At 42.8% G+C, this 14067-nt stretch overlaps 1 non-coding gene and 1 pseudogene across 1 annotated transcript; both read right to left on the reverse strand.

Annotated features, from left to right (window-relative positions):
• Positions 1-9929: 9929 nt before the first annotated feature.
• LOC149937926 (U2 spliceosomal RNA) lies at positions 9930-10116 on the reverse strand. Its single transcript, XR_016481716.1, has one exon. It is a non-coding gene; the product is annotated as a U2 spliceosomal RNA (small nuclear RNA).
• Positions 10117-13707: 3591 nt separating this feature from the next.
• Positions 13708-13785, reverse strand: LOC149937927 (U2 spliceosomal RNA; annotated as a pseudogene).
• Between the last annotated feature and the right edge of the window lie 282 nt (positions 13786-14067).

Below are 14067 nucleotides of genomic sequence, written 5' to 3' on the forward strand. Positions count from 1 at the left end.
GAAGTTGCCCAATTGTTCACCAAAGTCTCGCATCATCGTAATGTTAGCTTTATCTACATAAGTCAAAATTTATTTCATCAGGGTCGCGGGTGTCGCGAAATTTCCCTCAATGCGCACTACATACTTTTAACGAAAAATGTACGGGACAAAACACAGATTAATTGCTTGGCGCGCCAAATGGCCCCTGATAATTCCAACTTTGTTATCGAAGCGATTTCTGACGCGACTAAGGAACCAAACTCTTACGTATTGATCGACCTTCAGAAAGATTGCCCCGACTCACATCGGATCAGAACTAATATTTTCCCAGGCGAGCAAGTCTCGGTATACATTCCGAAATAATACTTTTTCCGAGGGTGGTTAGTTACCACACACCCCCCCAGCGAGTCGAATTCATTCGATGTACAATGTCTCGACGAGTCAGGTCGCAAAAACATCTGCTCGAATCGATCGGCAAATTAAAGGGCGTTAAGAGACGTAATATTTTAATTAACGCCAATAAAGAGTTGATCGAAGCAATATCTGATTGCGTGTATAATACTCTTATCGGGAATATACGTCTAACCACGCGGCAAAAACTACGATTAAAAATACACCGTAAAACGTTACGCAAAATTGCGCAGAAAAAATTGGGCTGGCAAACTAAAAAACGAATATTATTAAATCAAAAAGGTGCCGGATTTTTCTCGTTTCTTCTGCCTATTGTGTCGTCGCTCGTGGGAGCCCTAACAGGTTGAACATAAAAAATGTTAAGGTACTCGAAAAAAATGACTTTAGCGCCGATTACGCCACCCCATCAACAACTCAAACCGGATATTGACACGGAAATGGCGGATATTTTAAAAAGCGAAGCGCTCGATGACAGGACCAAGTGGAAGATATACGAAGAGATGCTACTAAAAAAGCACGCTCGAAATAAACCGATTGAAAATAACGATACGCCCAGTTACGATACATTAGTCAATCTGTTCCCGCTAGGATACAGAGCGAGCGCCCGAGCTATATTTAATCATTTGATTTCGGACAGCGGTCGACTGCGGTGGGACAGCCAGGGGCAGATTTTATTAGACGGTGAAATACAAACGGATTCTGATATTGTTGATTTAGTATATTATCTAATAAGTCCCCACGCGCCGAGACCCCAGAGTTGGTCAAAATTTAATAACCTGGTGGGTAAACTACGGAAAATCACCCCTCAAGCCTTCCCCACCACCACCCCATTACCGTCTACTTCGTTCGTAACAGCTTCCGCCCCCCCGGGCCCCCATCTTTCGCTCGCCTCCTCCAAACGAAAGAAAACTTTGCCGTCAGCGGTCGGGCCTAATTCTTTCGCGACACCTCGACAGTCACCGAAACTTTGGTCGCCTACTATTAAGAACCGTTTACGTAAAAAAAAAACGCCGAGTGCCAAAATTTTGAAATGGGAGAGTTACCGATAAACGTAACGACTAGACTCGAAAAAATATATTTCGATTCTCGTAATCCAGCTAGCTACGGGGGTGTTGAAAAATTATACGATTCTGTCAAAGAGCTCGGAATATCTCGGGAGAATGTTGAAACGTTTTTGCAAACTCACGACGCCTATACGTTACATAGACCAGTTATTCGAAAATTCCAACGACGAAAGATTCGTGTAGGAAACAGACTAGACCTCTATCAGACTGATTTGGCAGATATGCGGTCTTTAGCGAGCGACAATTCCGGATACACATTTATTCTTACTTGTATAGATTGCTTTTCGAGAGTGGCATTTGCCGTCCCCCTAAAACGTAAGACCGGCGCTGAGGTTGCCCGCGCCCTGAAAATAATTTTTAAAGAGCGGGGCAAGCCCCGCGCTATACAGTTCGACCGTGGGTTGGAGTACGTTAATTCGACTGTTTTAAAACTCCTAAAAGAGGAGGGCATTAGACATTACCATTCCGAAAATAGCGACGTTAAAGCCGCGATGGTAGAGCGTTTTAATAGGACCCTGAAACAGCGCATGTATCGTTTTTTTACTCATAAAAACACGCGACGCTATCTCGACGAGCTGCCCAATTTAATTCATTCGTATAACGCCAGTTATCATACGACAATTAAAATGGCTCCCTTCGATGTAAACGACAAAAATATTCTTCAAGTTTATCGAAATATTTACAAACCAGGGCAGTCTCAGCCAGCCGCCCTCAAGCCCCGAAAATGCCGTATCAAAGTCGGCGATTACGTAAGGATTACCCGAACTGCCAGACCGTTTTTAAAAGGATACAGCGATCAAAATTGGAGCGCCGAAATATTTAAAGTTGTTTTCAAGAATACTAAAAGACCTCTTCAATTTAAGCTCGTTGATTTGGCTGACGAACCCATCACGGGATATTTTTATTTCAAAGAAATTCAACGAGTTATAAAACCGGAAGAATATACAATTGACAAAGTATTAAAGAAGCGACGCTCAAAGGGTAAAGTCGAATATTTCGTTTCCTGGTTAGGGTATCCGGCTACATTCAATTCTTGGGTTTCTGCTAAAGATGTCCGAAGCCTTTTACCTAACGATACCCAGTAATTCAAATCTCGAGATATTTCCGAATAATACGGTAGCCTGTTTCACGATAAAATTACCCGAACCTATCGAATTAAAGGGGGGGTGGGAAGTTGCGTTGGTGGAAATATTGTACCCCTTTTCGTTTTACAACGTGTTGCCCTATGACAATTACGTCTATTTCCGCGTTAATCCCGCCCAACATGGGGGACAGTCTGACCCTAAAATGGTCGGGACGATGCGAGAAATCCCTCCGGGGCATTACTTGAGTATAGACCATTTACTTAAAGTAGTAAACGACACCGCGCTATGCACCGCCGCTAATGTGTGTCTTACCCACGATCCGCTGAACGGACACGTGGCGCTGGTTGGAAAAAATATTACCCCCTATGGCGTATTTATGAGTGACGGACTGAGCAACACGCTAGGATTTGAAAGAACTAAAACTATCGCGGGCAGAAGCGAGAACCCGGCTCGCTTAAATTTCCACATTCCGCCCCAAATCTTCGTTTATTCCGATATCGTCGCTGATCAAGTGGTGGGCTCGTCGCTCGTCAAATTGTTAAGAATAATAGCGGTTGACGAATCAGCCCGATTTGGTACTCATATCGAGAAAACGTACATTTCGCCGCATTACGTGCCCATTGAGAAGAAATACTTTGATACTATTCAAATAGATCTACGCGATGTTTATGGGAAACCAGCTCCTTTTGAGTTTGGCAATCTAACAGTAAAACTTCATTTGCGTCCAAGATGCCCTTAAGACACGTTCTTGAAAAAAGACGCTGCGTAGCGTGCCCGTACGCTCAATATTATGCCACTCAGGCGGGTGGCGCTATTCCCGACGTATACGTGGGATCGCCGTATCAGCGGGGGCACGGGCAATTCGGAAGCGGGTTTGGGAGTTTCTTCTCCGGCTTGTACAAGCTAGCGAAACCGTTTCTTTTACGGGGGGCGAAATTTTTGGGGGGCCAAGCCCTCTCCACGGGAAAACAAGTTTTGGCTGATGTCTCGACGGGGTCATCCATACGTGAAGCTACCAAACGGCGCCTCACAGAAAAGTACGATGATCTCAAACAACAATACGGGACTGGGAAACGTAAACGCAAAACTAAAACAATTAAGAAAAGACCAAAACGCGGTGGAAAAAAATCAGTAGTAGGCAGGAAACGAGCTAGAAAGGTCGTTGATATTTTCTCCTAAAATTATGGGTCATTGCGAAGCGTTAAAAAGTGAACTTGATATTTTTCAATCCGCGCCTATCCAAACGTCAATTGAGGGAGGAAAATGGACCACCTTCAAACCCATCTCGTCGCTGCGAGGCGATACCGTCGAGTTTAATATTCCTGGAAGCGGGCACGAGTATATTGATTTACCGCTTACGTACCTACTTGTTAAAGCTAAAATCGTCGCCGATGACGCGGGCAAAAGTTTATTACCGTCGGATGTTGTAGGGGGGTGTAACAATTTTTTGCACACGCTATTTAATCACGCGGAAGTTTACCTTAACGGAACCTTACTGTCTCCGTCAGCTTGTTCGTACGCTTATCGGGCGTACATTGAAACTTTGTTAAATTTTGACAAGGGTGCCAAAGCGTCCCATTTAACAGGCGCGCTGTGGTACAAGGATACCCCCGGCGAAATGAATTCGGTCACTGCCAACGAGGGTTTTAAACAGCGGAAAGGATTCACGGATCAGTCGAAAGAAATAGATTTAATTGGTCCGCTGTTTCTTGACGCGCTCAATGTCGAAAAATATTTAATTAATGGCGTAGATTTACGTATTAAACTATCGCGAAGTAAAGCGAGTTTTGCGTTAATGGGTACGCCGAAGCCCGGGGTTGACTATAAAATTATCATTACGGACGCGAGCTTGTTGGTACGTCGAATACAAATTGCACCCAAAATACTTATCGCTCACGAAAACGCCTTGTCACGAGCAGCAGCAAAGTACGCTTTTACACGCACCGAAACAAAAATATTCACCATCAACTCGAATATCCGAAACACAGTTATTCCCAACGTATATTTGGGTACCCTCCCGGTTCGCTTGATTGTCGCGCTGGTGGATCACGAAGCCTACAATGGAACCCTGGCAAAAAACCCGTACGCTTTCGAACCTCAAGATTTATCGAGTTTAGCTCTTTACGTGGATTCTGACGGTGTGGATTCGAAACCTATTACGCCAAACTACGACGCGGGACAATATATTCAAGCCTATCATACTTTATTCACGGGTAGCGGAATTCATTATAGAAACACCGGGATCGATATTTCCCGGGGAGATTATGCCGGGGGCTACGCTTTTTACGTCTTCGACATTTCAAACGACCATAGCGCGGGTGAGAGTCATTATTGGAACCCCTCCAGACAGGGACAGATGCGTTTGGAGCTTTCGTTCGCTAAACCAGTCCCGCAAACGTTAAGCTGCGTAGTTTTCGCCGAATTTCAAGCCAGCTTTAGCGTAGACAAAGATCGTAACGTTTCTATTGAAAACGTGTAATTATGCGCGGATCCGAGATTTTAAACATTTTGAGACGTACGCGCAATTTTATGGGCGTATTCGCTTCGGATTGTCTACCCGATAAGATTAATAGTTTTCCAGCGTCCCTGGTTGTAAATCTGGACCCCCACGATGAACCCGGCAGCCATTGGGTCGCGATTTACCTTGATAAATTAAAACGGGCTTGGTATTTTGACTCTTTGGCGCTACGGCCCATTTTGCCAGCCATTAAACTTTTTTTAAAACAAAATTCGAGAAAAATCACGCCCACCAAGCGGCGACTTCAATCGACAACGAGCGTCATTTGCGGACATTATTGCGTGATTTATATACGTCACCGATCAAAACGTAGAAGTCACCAAAGCTTCTTTAAGGGTTTTTCACGAAGAGACGTCAACAATGATATAATGGCCACTAGAAAATTTAACAACCTGTTACGTCATCATAAACGGAGTATAAATTCCCGTCGCGCGACTATACCCCGTTTTTATTCCTAACTAAACCCTCAGTATCGTGTCGGTGGCATGGCGAGAATGGCCGTTGTCGAATTTGACTTTCTACTAGGAAAATCCGCCTCGCGCTCCGGCGGAGAGCCCCCCGACATTGTCGTGAAGGAACTAGCTCTATCAACAGTATCGACCCCTCCCGCCGTTCAAGCTTGGACTTTCGAACAACCCTATCCAGTACAACAACTTCCGAACGCCATTAAAAGACAAAACGGCTGGGTGTCTAGGAACCTTCACGGTATTTGCTGGACCGCGGGGTATCTCCCCTATTATAAACTACCCGCCTGCCTTATATCAGCGGTATCGAGTGCGGATATGATTTTTACAAAAGGAGACGTAAAGTGTAAATTTTTAGCCGATTATACTGAGACCGCCATATACGATTTGGAAACTTTTGACTGTCCCCGAGCTGCGACTTTTGATACGCCCCCGCCAGTAAAATGTCTATTCCGACATCAAACTCTAAACACCCGACAACCGTGTTCTTTGGAACGAAGTCTACTTTTCGCCGAATGGATTACCCAGAACCGCGCTGAAATAGACAGTCAATTACGATGTCCATTTTAATTTTTTTTTTGTATCACACTATAATATTTTTTTGACTCGTAAAAGAAAAATAATTTTTGTAATATATCATCTTATAAAATAAATATTTTTTATTATCTTATAAATCAGACTCGTTATTTCTCATTGCTCGCGTCATTTTTTTTAGATTACGTAATTAATAGTTCATTGTGTCCATTCATTCGCCCACGGTAGAAAAATATTAAGTGTCAATTTATCAATGTAAAAATTATTTTATACGGTCACCTTTAAAAATAACAATGTATTCAATATAAAAACGTTTATTCACATTTTCTTTACAGCGGTTTTAATATTATGAATTTGATTAGTTTTACAATATTCTTGAAAATAAATCAGAGCAGCCATTTCCTTTTCAGTCGGCATTTTTAATTCGGCTGGCAGGTTAGATGTAGTTGGTTCGGTTGATTCCATTGTGGCACCGCGCTTTTTACATGTCCCAATAAGTTCGTTAAGATAATCGATAATTTTATCATCTGACATTTCCTCGGCCTCCGTGTAATGGAGCGATTCACTCGCATCACAATCACACGCCAGATCCGAATCTTCTTTCATTGTATTACACGATAAATGTGTCATTAAATGTTGTTTGAAACCTCTCACGGACCGGTATATTTCCGAGCATATCCAGCATTTCTTTGGTAGCCTAAGCGGAGACATCTTCCTCTTTCCCATAGCGGCTGGCTTATGAAAACCACAACGCATCTACGTAATCTTTACGTTTCATGGTGTAGATTACGTCATCTTTAGTGAGTCATTTTTATAGATTACGTCATTTTGGGGTTTAGACCCAGAAATATTATTCCGTAGCTCAAAGAGAATCGGGATGGCTAGTCACGAGGATCTCAGCACCGTAACCGGTCGGCTAGAAACGTTCAAGCAATGGGACAACGTACACGTGAACAAGGAAGACTTGGCCCACGCCGGACTTTTCGCCGTAGACTCGGACGGCATAGTCGAATGCTACCTCTGCCACGGACAGTTAGGCAGTTGGGAAACCGGCGACGTACCCCAAACGGAACACGACAAATTTTATCCCAACTGTCCGTCACCCTCCGCTTTGGAGGGCCAAGATATCCCGCCATCCGAAAAATACATCTCCGGCGGACCTACAACCACCCCCGAGGGACCCGGCGACAACGTAACTCTTACCATCAAACGCCTCGAGGTAGAACATTTAATGAAAATGCTCGTAAAAACGCTAATTTCAGATGGTTCGTTTCAACCCTTTGAGTGAACTTTGGTATATACCCTACGAAGATCGACGTAATTACCATGATATAAATAAAATACATTTCCAAAGACGTATTTTCAATGTAAATCGTATTATACAGCCTGTACTCGAAAAATATCTTAATAAAACCTTATAATTTGTATACACTCTGCTCTTTTTTCCCAAAACACTTTTACCGATGACCGCCCGCTATTTTACGGTACGCTTAGGGGGCCGAAAGTGTTTGTCGGCGAAAACCAACCAACTCGACATTCACTATGACGGGTAGGCTGTTTGCATAACATCGTGTCACCGCCATAGATAACCTATTGACCTATAATGGGTTAGCACCTGGGTTTTATGGGTTATAACATCGTAAATCATCTAACCTTTTGACCTAAAATGGGGTGCCTCCAGCTATTAACTATGACTGGCCGGCTGTTTGCATAACATCGTGTCAGTCCACACCACCTGCGGAATAGGGGCAGATAACCTATCGTAAATCATCTAACCTATTGACCTAACCTTTTGACCCCGCCGAAAATGTACGCAAAATGGGGCCCCTATAGGGGGTCCGTTTCACACCTATTTAACGGCTGTTTGCATCGTGTCCATAGGGGCAGATAACCTATTAACCTCGTAAATCAGCTAACCTTTTGACCCCGCCGAATATTGCCGCAAAAGGGGGCCCCTATAGGGGCCCGTTTCCCCCGCCCGCAGGTGCCCCTTATCGGCATACGCACTCCCTTATCTCTTCCTACCATTTTGACGCTGCTTTTTTTATGCAATTAAAAGTTCGCCCAGACGATAATATTATTTCGGTCAACTCTTGGCCTATTTTTAACAACTGGCAGCATCTTCCCGTGAATAAAATACATGTTAGTATCAAAATTGAACAAAATAAAATGGCGAGAAAATTGGTTTTTATTTTATTCTACTTAAGGCTTGTACTTAAAATAGTACTAACTTACTTACTTACTTACTTACTTACTTACTAACTAACTAACTAACTAACTAACTAACTAACTAACGTTAATCTCTAAACAAAAACATTTCCGCGGTAAAACCCACTCTGAAATGGCCTTTTCTGGTTTTGGAATTAAGTCCAAAGTTAAAATTTTATTAACAAATTCTAATTGTGAAATATATTTTTTGTTCTAAATTTTAATCTTAAATGTAATTTAACTAGTTGAATCTAAAAAAAGGACTTTTGGAAAATGTTTCATATAAGGTTTTATCATGGGACAGCCGCATGGATTAGGGGAGTAACCCAAAAATACAAAATATCAAAACAAACCACGAAATTAAATAATAAAACGGAGACAGAGATATATTTTTTAAACAAAATAATATAGCTAACTTTTATCTATTAATTGTTTTAGGTGATATAGTTTATGTAAAATATAAAAATGAACCTTGGCACAATATAAATTTAATGTCATGTTTTATTGATACTTAGAAAAAGTAACAAACATTTCAAAAGTCAGATCTTTGAGATCATTATTAGAAAAATATAACATTTTAAATCCGAACTCCTCTATAAATATTAAAATTATAAATTCCTAATCTACTTTAACAAAAGATATATCATATTAAGTTTAATACTATTAATGTTAGGAATAATCATGACTTTGAGATAAATAGAACAAAAATATTTAATTCCAAATATAGTTAATTATAGAGCAATATATAATAAATGATTTTGTACTTACCAAAAATAAGCCTTGCCATTTTATATCTTGGTAATGTAGCCGTCGCATGGGCGAAGCCATGGCCGCCGCGGGCGGCGGGCCCCCGGCGGCGACTCACTGTCCACGGAAGACGGGAAGAGAAAAAAAATGGAGGGGCTTATTTCGTGTTTTCTCTTTACGCGGAACATCTTGGCTGGAACCCAATAACGTAAAAATGAGGGGCGCGCTGTCTCTACCCACCATACCGAAACCCGCGAATTTACGTTATGAAAACCGGTTCCTTCAGCCAACCACTTAGAACATGCACGATTTACGAACCTTGGGTTACGAATAAAACCACAGGAATAACACAGAACAACCTCTTTTCGCGCCTTTATTTTACCCCTCTTACTTGCCTCCCGCTCGTCGGCCATTGCCTCTGCCCTTAGCGGGGAGTCTAGCATCCACTCCTTGGGTATCCATAATGGAGGATAGGACTGAAAGGGGGAAAACCAAGCATGGACGCGCCCAGGAAAATACCAAGGAGGATAGGAAAGGAGGCGAAGTAGGTGGGATGAACGCGGCAGCATCCTTGTAAGAAGCTTAGCGGCGGGAAAATTTCGGGAAAATGGCGGCTAGACGTAGCGTAGCTGCCGCAATCTTGCCGCCATTCATCCCTCCTACTTCGCCTCCCTTCCTATCCTCCGTGAAAATACCGCGAAAAAGAGTGTATAACTAGGTAAAAGAAAATTAAAAAACTGGAATCTTTCCGATTCTTCATTATTAACTATTCGACAATAAGGATTTTACCACTTATGACGTCAGAGGGGCAATATATTATAATAAAGAAATAAATATAAAGACAGCCAAATAACATTGCCCGGAAATACTGTGTTGCGCAGTGCGCCATTATAAGAGCGTTTGATTTTTGATTTCAAGAGAGAAGTGGGCCAATCCCGGATTTACTGCAATACCAGGCCGACCCGTGGCGGAGGTGGAGCAAGCTCCGACCACTCCGCCGCCGTCCAAAAATAAGTTTAATATCTTGGGCCCCGATGGGACCCGTATCAGATATTAAGCTGATAAGAACAGATACTGAATTTGTTTATTTGAAAATTCGTAGTCAAGGTTACAAATGTTCGCGTTATTAATAAATTTAAATTATCGCGAACACTGTATTAACAAAATACTTTCGTAAATATTAACGAGGGTTAAGAGACGTGCGTTTAGGTTATTAACATTTTTCTAGGTACAAACGTTAAAAAGTTTATATCTTTTAGTTGTATTTACTGGTTCGAATTTTAGATATTACGTGGGCGAGGTAAGTATCATTTACTTTTGGTTGTAGATTTGAGCTTATTATTATTCTATTATTAATTTTATCTTTTTTTCCTTTCAGGGTTTATCCATTTCGAGGTGAGTATAACAGGTAAGTATTTAACATAATAAAACTAATGGATCTTTTTTTTCCACAAAATTTAAAAATTTTAAAATTTTTAAAAATTATCAGACGTTAGAAAAAACCTTAAAAGAAAATCACAAAAGGTGATTCCAGAAAAGGCTAATTGAAATTTAAAATGTCAATTAAAATATACCAATAATATATTTACAACACACACCATTTTCTTATTTTTTCCCTTTCTTGGGATCTCTTGCATCTAAGGGACTCTGATGACGTTTGACACCGTTCTGGAGAATTTTCTCGGCCATCGCTAGAGTGTTCCTCCGCCAGTCTATGATACGTGTGTCCGTGGATTTGAGTGCTTTGGCACGCCGACAGAAATCTTCAATTTCGTGTCTCGACATTATATTGAAATTCCAATCTCTGGCGTAAATTTCCACTTGCTGTTCGGGTTCCTTTGGTGTTGTAAGATCGGATTTCGGCGTACGCTGAGGGGACTTTAGGACATCGGCGTAGCCTTTGACTACAGTGGAGGATTCCGGTTTCTCTGGGGATGGTTCTGGCGTGGTTAGCGACCAACTCTCTTTTGAACCCTGGGAATCTCTGGGTGGGGGGGTTAGACCTTTCTCTCGTGATGGTGAGGTTTCATCCATCGTTTCGACGTGGGCGTTGGCATCTGCGGCATCCCCCACCGGAATCGGCGTTCCCCTCCTTACATTCTCTGGTTCGTTAGATGACGGGTTCTGGTCAGCGATATATTCTGGATTTGTTCGAGCCTTCTTGTTTTTTTTCGGACAATCCCGAACCTGATGGCTGTCCTTGCGGCAGTAGAAACACATTCTCTGTATTCCCCGGTAAGTGATCTGGATACGATGACCGTTTATGGTCATCAGGTTCGGGATTGTACTCTTCATGCGGACTTCTAAGCGACGAGTTCCGTTCCTAAGGTCTTTAAAAGGACCTTCCTGGAACGTTTCCCATGACTCGGACAAGACATCACAGTAGGTACGAAGAGCGGACTTGATGAAAGATAGTTCCCACCAGCTCGGAGCATCTCTTAGCGTTATGTAAGAAACTGGATCAGCGACACCAATAATGTCAACTTGTTTTTCTCCAACCATAAGACCAGCTTCTATGGCCTTCTGGAAACAGGAAGCGTCTTTGAAAGTCACCTGTGCAGCATCTTTCCCCACAGGCTGAAACACAATGATTCCTTGGATACCGACAAGATCAATCAGAGCTGTAGCAAGGTCGTTCAGGGCAACACCTTCAAACTTGATTCTAGCTGTTGCTTTCTTCAAAGCGGCAGCTGAAGGAGAGGACATCGTTGACTGGGCAGGAGCCATGGCGAGGTTGGTGGCGACCGCCGAGGCGGAGACCGTAACTCAGGAACCGCTGGTTTGTATCAAGCGGCAACAGGTAAACAGGAACAGCAACTGGAACTGGACTGGAGGCAGGAAAAGTGGCGACTGACGATGCAGCGTAGCAGAGAGTAGGCAAACTCGCCTAACAGGCGTAAAACACTTCTCGCCCCCCGACTAAGATCTCGGTATAGAACTGATATTGGAAACAGATACTGAATTTGTTTATTTAAATTCTGGTCAAAAGTTACAAATGTTCGCGTTATTAGACATTAAATTAGCGCGAACACTGTTTAAAACAAGATAACACTTTTCTAGATTCGGACGTAGCATCAATCGTTAAGAGGTAAGTATTTACATTTAATAAACAAAATTAATATTTTTCTTTGACTACTAGTTAGTGTTGGTCACGGTAAGTAGTTTTTTACTTAGTTTTTACATTCTAGGTAGATGTATTTTACTTCAAAAATTTTAAACTAATGCAATTTCTTTTTCAGGTATAACAGGGTAAACATATATCGAGGTAAATATAGGGTAAGTATTACATTTAGGCATACAATTTATTTTTTTAACAATAAATTATTAAAAACTTTTTAGCACTTGTTTTTTAAACATTTAGAATTTAAAACCATGTATTTTAACTTAAAAGAGTTATTAAAAACATATTTACAACTCGAGCCAAGGTTTTAATTTTTCCCTTTTTTTGAGTCCTTTTCTTGAGGAGGACTATGACGTCGTTTGAAACGTATCCGAAGTGTACTCTCAGCATGCTTTAGACAGTTATCCCGCCATTCCATGATACGCGTATCCGTCGATTTTAGTGCCTTGGCACGCCGACAGAAATCTTCAATTTCGGGCCTCGACAATTTAGCCCAATTCCAATCGCGTTTGTAAATCTCAGGTTCCTTAGTTGATTTTGACTCAGATTCCGGCCCGGATGGTGTCAGGTGACCTGGAGACTTAAGTGCGTCGGCATAACCTTTGGGGTTGGTTTCGGATTTTTCAGGAGATGATTCCGGCGATGACAGATACCAGCCATCTTGGCCCTCCTTCCGCTTGTTAGTACTTGACGTACCCTCGTCCATTGCGTCCTGGTTTTCCCCATCGCCAGCCAGTGGTGGTGGTGGGGTCGAGCTCCTAGAGCTCTCGGGTTCCTTGTGTGCCGGAATCCGGTCTTGAGTGTCGGTGCTCTGTTGAGTCTTCAACGCCTTGTTTTTCTTCTTCGGGCAATCCCGAACCTGATGAGTGTCCTTCCGACAATAAAAACACATTCTTTGGATACCCTGGTAAGTAATCTGGACACGATGGCTGCTGATGGTCATCAGGTTCGGGATTGGGCTTCTCATACGGACTTCAAGTCGTCGAGTGCCGTTCTTGAGGTCTTTGAACGGGCCTTCCTGGTAGGTTTCCCAAGACTCTGATATTACATCACAGAAGGATCTAAGAGCGGCTCTGATGAAGGGAAGATCCCACCAACTCGGCGCGTCTCTCAACGTGATGTACGATACTGGATCGGTGACCCCAATGATGTCGACTTGTTTATCGCCAACCATAAGGCCGCCTTCTATGGCCTTCTGATAGCAGGAAGTATCTTGAAATGTCACTTGTGCTTCATATTTTCCCATAGGCTGGAACACGGAGATTCCATTTCGTCCGACCAGATCAAAGAGAGCTGAAGCAAGATCTTGGTTATCGACATCTTGGAACTTAATCCGAGCTGTCGTTTTCTTTAAGGCTGCAGCTGAAGCTGCCGTGGAGGACATCGTTGACTGCGCAGGAGCCATGGCGATGTTGGTGGCAACCGCCGAAGCGGAGACCGGAACTCAGGAACCGCTGGATGGATTCAAACGGCAACTGGGAGACAGGATCAGCAACTGAAACTGGAACGGTGACGTCTGGCAAGACAGCGTGGCAGGCACAACGAGCAGGTAAGTAAACTTCCCCAGCGCAGGATAAAACGGTTCCCGGCCTTTGACTTCGAAGAAAGGAGCAGATACTACACTTTGATCTTAGCCAAAAGGCCGAGAAGCGATAACCCGCTAAGAGCCGTCACTGTTTAACAAAGTAAAAAGAGAGAATTCGAGCATTTCAAATATTTCATAATTACGTCACCGAATGTTGGTCCTGGTGGGAGATGACAACGTTTGTAGCCATCGCGCGAACAAAGGAGAAGACGATATCTTGAATCCGTGAAAGAGAGGTACACCGCCAAGCCCGGACTGGCACTTTTGGGGTCATCGGCTAGAGACAGTAGAGTGGGCCACTTTACCGGGCCGTATGGAAAAAAAATCTAAATGGTGGTTTATAGGACCATA

This window comes from Leiobunum rupestre, chromosome 6 (genome assembly GCF_980474605.1).
Source record: "Leiobunum rupestre chromosome 6, qqLeiRupe1.1.hap1, whole genome shotgun sequence".
NCBI classification, from domain to species: Eukaryota; Metazoa; Arthropoda; class Arachnida; order Opiliones; family Sclerosomatidae; genus Leiobunum; species Leiobunum rupestre.